Raw genomic sequence first — 7,496 nt, 5'->3', positions numbered from 1 at the left:
CTCTTGCTTCTGCTGTATTGAAGTACTACTACTACTCTTGCTTCTGCTGTATTGAAGTACTACTACTATTCTTGCTGCTGCTGTATTGAAGTACTACTACTCTTGCTGCTGCTGTATTGAAGTACTACTACTCTTGCTGCTGCTGTATTGGAGAAGTACTACTCTTGCTGCTGCTGTATTGGAGAAGTACTACTCTTGCTGCTGCTGTATTGGAGAAGTTCTACTCTTACTTCTGCTGTATTGAAGAAGTACTACTCTTGCTTCTGCTGTATTGAAGAAGTATTACTATTCTTGCTGCTGCTGTATTGAAGAAGTACTACTATTCTTGCTGCTGCTGTATTGAAGAAGTACTACTATTCTTGCTGCTGCTGTATTGAAGAAGTACTACTATTCTTGCTGCTGCTGTATTGAAGAAGTACTACTATTCTTGCTGCTGCTGTATTGAAGAAGTACTACTACTCTTGCTTCTGCTGTATTGAAGTACTACTACTACTCTTGCTTCTGCTGTATTGAAGTACTACTACTACTCTTGCTTCTGCTGTATTGAAATACTACTACTCTTCTTGCTGCTGCTGTATTGAAGTACTACTACTCTTCTTGCTGCTGCTGTATTGAAGTACTACTACTCTTGCTGCTGCTGTATTGGAGAAGTACTACTCTTGCTGCTGCTGTATTGGAGAAGTACTACTCTTGCTGCTGCTGTATTGGAGAAGTACTACTCTTGCTGCTGCTGTATTGGAGAAGTACTACTCTTGCTGCTGCTGTATTGGAGAAGTACTACTCTTGCTGCTGCTGTATTGGAGAAGTACTACTCTTGCTGCTGCTGTATTGGAGAAGTACTACTCTTGCTGCTGCTGTATTGGAGAAGTACTACTCTTGCTGCTGCTGTATTGGAGAAGTACTACTCTTGCTGCTGCTGTATTGGAGAAGTACTACTCTTGCTGCTGCTGTATTGGAGAAGTACTACTCTTGCTGCTGCTGTATTGGAGAAGTACTACTCTTGCTGCTGCTGTATTGGAGAAGTACTACTCTTGCTGCTGCTGTATTGGAGAAGTACTACTCTTGCTGGTGCTGTGTTGCAGAAGTACTACTCTTGCTGGTGCTGTGTTGCAGAAGTACTACTCTTGCTGGTGCTGTGTTGCAGAAGTACTACTCTTGCTGGTGCTGTGTTGTAGAAGTAGTACTCTTGCTGCTGTAAAAGTAGTACTCTTGCTGCTGTTGTATTGAAGAAGTACTACTATTCTTGCTGCTGTTGTATTGAAGAAGTAGAAACCTTGCTGCTGCTGCTGTATTGAAGAAGTACTACTCTTGCTGCTGCTATATTTTAGTACTACTATTGCTGCTGCTGTATAGAAGAAGTTACTAGTAATCTTGCTGCTGCTGTATTGAAGAAGTAGAAACCTTGCTGCTGCTATATTTTAGTACTACTATTGCTGCTGTATTGAAGATGTACTACTCTTGCTTCTGCTGTATTGTAGGGCTGCTGCTGTATTGAAGAAGTAGTAATCTTGCTGATGCTGTGTTGAATTTAGTACATTGGCTACTGCAGCTGTATTGCAGAAGTGTTACTGCTGCTGTATTTTGCCGCGGCTGTATGAAGACGTACTCTTGCTACTGCTCTATTAAAAAGTTGCGGCCCCTGCTGTATTTTAGTAGTCTTAATCCTGGTGCAATAAAGAAACTATCCTCTACTGTGTAGTACTTGTTTGATGTAATCTGGAAAAAAGATTGTAAATCTTGTGTGAATAAATTAAATAATTTGTTTTCTTTCTCGGCTATTAAGAGATCCTCGATTTGTAGAGTCTAAAAACAGACTAAGCCAAATTGGTGATAAACTAATTTATGAACTCCTTGCTAAGCAGACTAATTTATGGGGTTACTTAGGCATCATGACCTTCCCAAAACAAAACTATTTTGGGATCAAACACCTGTCAACACTTGCTAGTACCTAGTACATCTTGTAAACTATTCATATCAGTTTAATTCCTTTATCCTCAAGAGACAGGTGGTAAATCTTTAAGAAACTACATGGTAATTTTATCTACCTAAATTAGTACATTACATGTCAAAAATAAAAAGTTGCTTTAAAACCCTGTTCTACTAGGACCGTTTCGTGAAATGTCCAACAGCGCAGACAGTTCACAGGAATTAATTTCTAGCTTTGTATAGACACCGATTCACCCTATAACTATTAGAATCATTGTGTCTTAAGTATAAACTGTTTGTACACGAGAATTAATGGATAAATCTTACCTAATTCCTTAATACGTTTTGAAAGTTAAAAAACATTACTTAAAATTTACAGTTTTAACCTTACCAAAAATTTGGAAACCACCACAAGTTTCTTTATAACTAAACTATTTTACAGTAGTCTTTAATGTAAAGTATCTCTTTCCATACGATTTGGAAAAATACATTCCTATAAAATATATTTTATCAGCCCGGGTGAGAAACTAAAATTTTATGAACATTTACATTAACATATTCGTCGTAATGTATTTTTTTATAACTGAAAAATCTATCTATTGAAAATTTTCTAGAGAACGTTTGTTAATATAAAAAATTGAGAGAAAATGTTTCATGTGCAGTGGAACCAGATAAGCAGATCCCACTAAAATCATATCAGCTGTTGCCAATACGATCTTAAGTCATAACCATTGAACAGCAAAATCAAACTTTTATTAAAAATCAGCACCCGCATGTTAGACCAATCTTAAAACTTCAATATAGTTGTCCAGTGGAAGACCACATTTCATTTCTTTTTCTAGAATTCAAGACAAAATTTGAATGTTCTAGAATTAGCTCCAAATTCAACGAGGTAATAGTTATCAGATTTAATTGCAAGGTATGTTCAAATCTTATCAGAGGCTTTTTTAATATTTAAAAGTCTTGAATCATAAGGTATCGCCCCTAGCGCCTCGAGTTCCATTTACTAAGGTATTCCAAGTGTCCATTCATAAACTTAATATTCATATTTTTCAAAGACTTCAAAATCATCTATACCTAATTACTATTTGCACTCCAACATCGCCTACTTTTGATACACAAAATTTCGATCCTACTTTTAACGCGCTACTTATAATTAAGTGCTACTTATAATTAAGCGCTACTTATAATTAAGCGCTACTTAAAACCTGACTAAAACTCAAGCTTAAGTTCTGTAGCTCACCCGTTACTTTCAACTTATCGAAGTTTCCCTACCCAGAGTTACCTAACAAAGTCTGCTTACATTAAATACAATGTTAAGATACATTAAGAAAGGAATTAAGGACTTACTAGTTAAATGTCTGAAAGATCAGTAATCCACGAAGTTAATGAGACTGAGGTTTGAAGAGTAACTTTCCAGTGATCAGACAAATTTCATGGCTGCTCCAGGAATGGAAAACTCCCCATGACCTGGAAGAAAATGCATTTTTAATTTCCTGAACATCTGATAATACAGTACTTGCATTACGCATGAATTTATTTAAATTTAGTCATTTTATACTTTTTTAATACCTAGATCCTTTTAGAATTAACAAATTGCTAAGAAATTTAATAAATTTAATAAATATCACTTTCTATACCTAGATATGTTTTAAGTAAATTGCTAAGAAATTTACTACATTTCATAAAACCAGTTTTCTATACCTAGATCCCTTTTAAGTAACAAATTTGTAAGAACTTTACTAATTTTAACACTCATTTTCTATACCTAGATCAATTTTATACATTTTTATTACCCAATTCCTTTTAAAGAAACAAATTGCTAAGAAATTTACTAGATTTAATAAATCTTCTATACCTAGAGCCCTTTTAGCAATATGTGGCTAAGAAATTTACTAAATTTAATACACCATTTTGTATACTTAGACCAATTTTATACATTTTTAATACCCAATTCCTTTTAAAGTAACAAATGGCTAAGAAATTTGCTAAATTTAACATCTTATTTTCAATACCTAGATGCATTTTAAGTAACAAATTGCTAAGAAATTTACTAATTTTAATAAATCTTATTTTTTATACCTAGATCCATTTTAAGTACAGTAAATGGCTGATTAATTTACTAAATTTAATACACCCCATTTTCTATACCTAGATCCCTTTTAAGTAACAAATGATTAAGAAAAGAACGTTTAAAAGATATTTAGTATTCTCTATACTTATATTTCTACTGTACTAACGAGCCTGGAGCCAATTAAGACTTTCAAGAAAGAGCATTTAAATAAACACAATTGCAACTTAGCGCATTTATCAATACCGAGAAACTATTCATTTTGTACTAAAACCACCTGATAAACAGTGAATGAAAGCATTACAAGGCAAGATTTTTTTTTGTCTACAATATCATATGTAGTTTGTCAAACCGTGACGTCATTTCCAGCGGGAATTGTACAAGATTGTACCCCAATCAAGAGGCAAATTTTCGAGCGGCAAATTTTCAAGCTTCATAAGAATGATCGCCATTAAAATTTTCCCCGGTAAATGTGTAGGAGAGCTCCGCACTCGATTTAAAAGTTTCTAAAAGTAGAAAACGAAAGAAAACAGTAAATTAGAGCTACAGTTACCTTGAAACTGTGAGATAATCCTCCTACAACCACCTAACTCTTACACAGAAAATGTAAGCATAAACCTACTACTACAATTATGGGGGACCCCAGTGGGAAGCGGGGTTTTTGGGTGGGGGGAGGAGGAGAAAAGTGATTTTTCGGGGCACTACCGAACCTAATACAACTACCTACCCTACCCTGGGGGCCATGTACCCCTACCTAGGCCTACCGGGGGGGGGGCTCCGCCCCCCCCCCCTGCGACCCCCCCTTAAGGCCACAGTAATTTTCAGGGCACCACCGAACCTAGCCTATGGGGCCCTGTACCCCTACCTAGGCCTACCGGGGGGGGGGGGGGGGGGGGGGGGGGGGGGCTCCGCCCCCCCTTAAGGCCACATTGAGTTTCAGTTCAAACGAAACAAATTCAAATGAAAACGCCTTTTGCAAAAAAAGAAACACAAACTTCAAATTAGTCTCAATATCTAACTTACCTTTGAAACAAGACACGAAAAAGTTGCACCTCCTCTTCCTTTTCCCACGAGTAACCACACTACGATCACACCGGAATGCTAATTTGTTGTAATCTATACGGCACACATTTTCACAATTAGGGCACTTTTTCTCTGCCAAAATCAAACCATGACGTTGAGCAAATGCAATTAGCAAATCAACTTTCCCTGAATAATGTACACAAAAATCCCCATAAGAAATAAAGCAATTGTCACAAGTGACACAGTCGGAACGGGATGAAGGTCCTGCTAATTGCTCCATACTTCACGGCAAAATGAGCTTTTCAGTTTGAAGGGAGATCCGAGACGTGCAAAAATATTCCTCCGCGGAACTTCACGTAAACTGTGGTAACTGGTGGAAAAATAGCAGGGATAAGTGAAGTAATAAGTGTCAGCATTGGCTAGATTTGTAAAAACCGCCATGATTGGTTTTCAAACAGTGTGACGTCAAGAAAACACCTGTTATTGGTTAGAATAGCATTGAGAACTAGTTTGCCATACGCAGTAAGGCGGTGAAACAGCTCATTTTAGCCAAGACATCACACAGTAAACAAAAACAAACACTTAGAAAAAATCCAGGTGAAACATAACTATACACACGAATATCTTCGTTAAATAGAAGCTGCTCATATATTGACTATTATATAAGCGTTCTATATGATATAATAGTGAATTGTAGGTGTTTAAATTCTTCAAGATCTTCCGCGGAGCTCTCCTACACATTTACCTTTTCCCCTATGGCTATATGAACTGTTTCCGTTGTCCTTTACACCATAATAACCATAACAGCGAGTCATTTTAGTTTAAATTGCGTGTTCTTGATTTGGAGAAGATAATTTTACGAACCTACCAGTAAATCAACATTACATAACACTACAAAAAGTTCAAGTCACATCACTAAATCTTACAAAACTTCCTATTTGTAAACCTGGAGACATTTGCATCGTGCTGAAAAACGGCTTTTGACTTTTTCTGGGTTTACAGGAAATATTCTTGACTAACTTTTCAATTTTAGGGGAAAGAACATCTATTGTAAAGTAGAAATAGATTCAAAATAATCCCGAACTATTTTTCATCCCATGTCCTCACTAGCATTCATTTTAATGAGGCTCAATTGCACAACTCCTATGGGTGTCCTCTTAGCTCTGAAAATTTTTTCTTACTAGTCGATTGGCTAGACAAAATTCTAACAAACTAGCTAGTAGCAAACATTACCCTGCTAAAAGGACACCCTGAGAGTTATGCAAATGCGACTCACAAAAAAAGGATATAGTTTTCTGGCTACAAGGACTATCAGGAAAAACTATCTTTTTACATAAAACTAATAAGAGTTGTTCTGTGGGCGTCATTTATGGATATAGGCTGAGTATATAAGTGCCTAGATAATCAGACCCCAAACGTATAACACTTATGACTATTAAAACCTAGACCCCAATCCTTTAAATAACGGCCAAAGTTTATTTCTAAAAATTTCTTTTCTATAGAAAAAAAAAACTTAAAAACTTTACACATCGGACTAGTAAGTTAACACAAAGAAAATCTTATCTAACAAAATTAGGAAAAAAATTGGCACATGTTATAAATGAAATTAAAATAGTTTAAAATAGTAGAGACTAAACTTTGTAAAACCTAGCAACAATTTAAATCTTAAGACATCTAAATTTTAAACCTAACAGTTCGCATTAAAAATTTATGGCAAATTTACTGAAGTAAGCCTACACCTAAATCCTTGTACAGAAAACCATTTTACTTAACTTGGTTGCTGAATTCCCTCTGGTAAACCATGTGCAAATCAACCATTAACTTACAATTGAATCAATAAAAAAATTAAAAACATTCAACTAACCATTTTGTAGATTTAAAGATTTGAGCACGGGACGTTTTCTAATGTCTGCCTTCAGAGCTTATTAAGTCACTTTGCAAATTCTCTGTACTGAACATTACAGTTTTAGCTTAAATCTCTGGTTAAGATGAAGACACTGGTAGCCATAATTCCAAAATCCTGTATAACGAACTCGCTGATATGTGTTACAGATCTTTTCTACGCAATGTAACCTTAGTAATATGTGTAAATACTTCCACCAGAGACTAGAACAAAAACGCCTGACATTTGAAACCAATTACCAAAATGACGAAGAATTTGAAGTTGCTTAAACCAAACATCAACAACAAACATTAAAAAAAGCTTACCATTTTGATAAGGTTTTCAGTGATTCACGGAAGCTGATTTGAAGGCCCTGAAACCACCCAGGTGCAGAACTGTTCTGCTTCCCGGATTTTTTCCCGATGGAAGCTCAGAAAAATTCAAGGACTCGAGAAAGTGAAGTCAAACGTGGCGCCATCTACAAGTTAATCTTTTCTGCTTTAGTTTCCATACTCGACTAGAACAATGTATATTGTTTGTCCCCATAATGATAGTAAAGATGATCATAATAACAATAATAATATCAAAATTCGC

General features: G+C 35.8%; 1 long non-coding RNA gene across 1 annotated transcript; it reads right to left on the bottom strand.

The window, feature by feature from the left end:
- Positions 1–1,535: 1,535 nt before the first annotated feature.
- LOC137628412 (uncharacterized) lies at positions 1,536–7,285 on the bottom strand. Its single transcript, XR_011041359.1, has 3 exons — positions 7,229–7,285; positions 3,277–3,396; positions 1,536–1,716 (listed from the first exon to the last, which is right to left on the bottom strand). It is a non-coding gene; the product is annotated as an uncharacterized lncRNA (long non-coding RNA).
- Between the last annotated feature and the right edge of the window lie 211 nt (positions 7,286–7,496).

This window comes from Palaemon carinicauda, chromosome 36 (genome assembly GCF_036898095.1).
Source record: "Palaemon carinicauda isolate YSFRI2023 chromosome 36, ASM3689809v2, whole genome shotgun sequence".
Classification (NCBI taxonomy): Eukaryota; Metazoa; Arthropoda; class Malacostraca; order Decapoda; family Palaemonidae; genus Palaemon; species Palaemon carinicauda.
The sequence above is the reverse complement of the archived record's forward strand: the minus strand, read 5'-3'. Positions and strand labels throughout refer to the sequence as shown.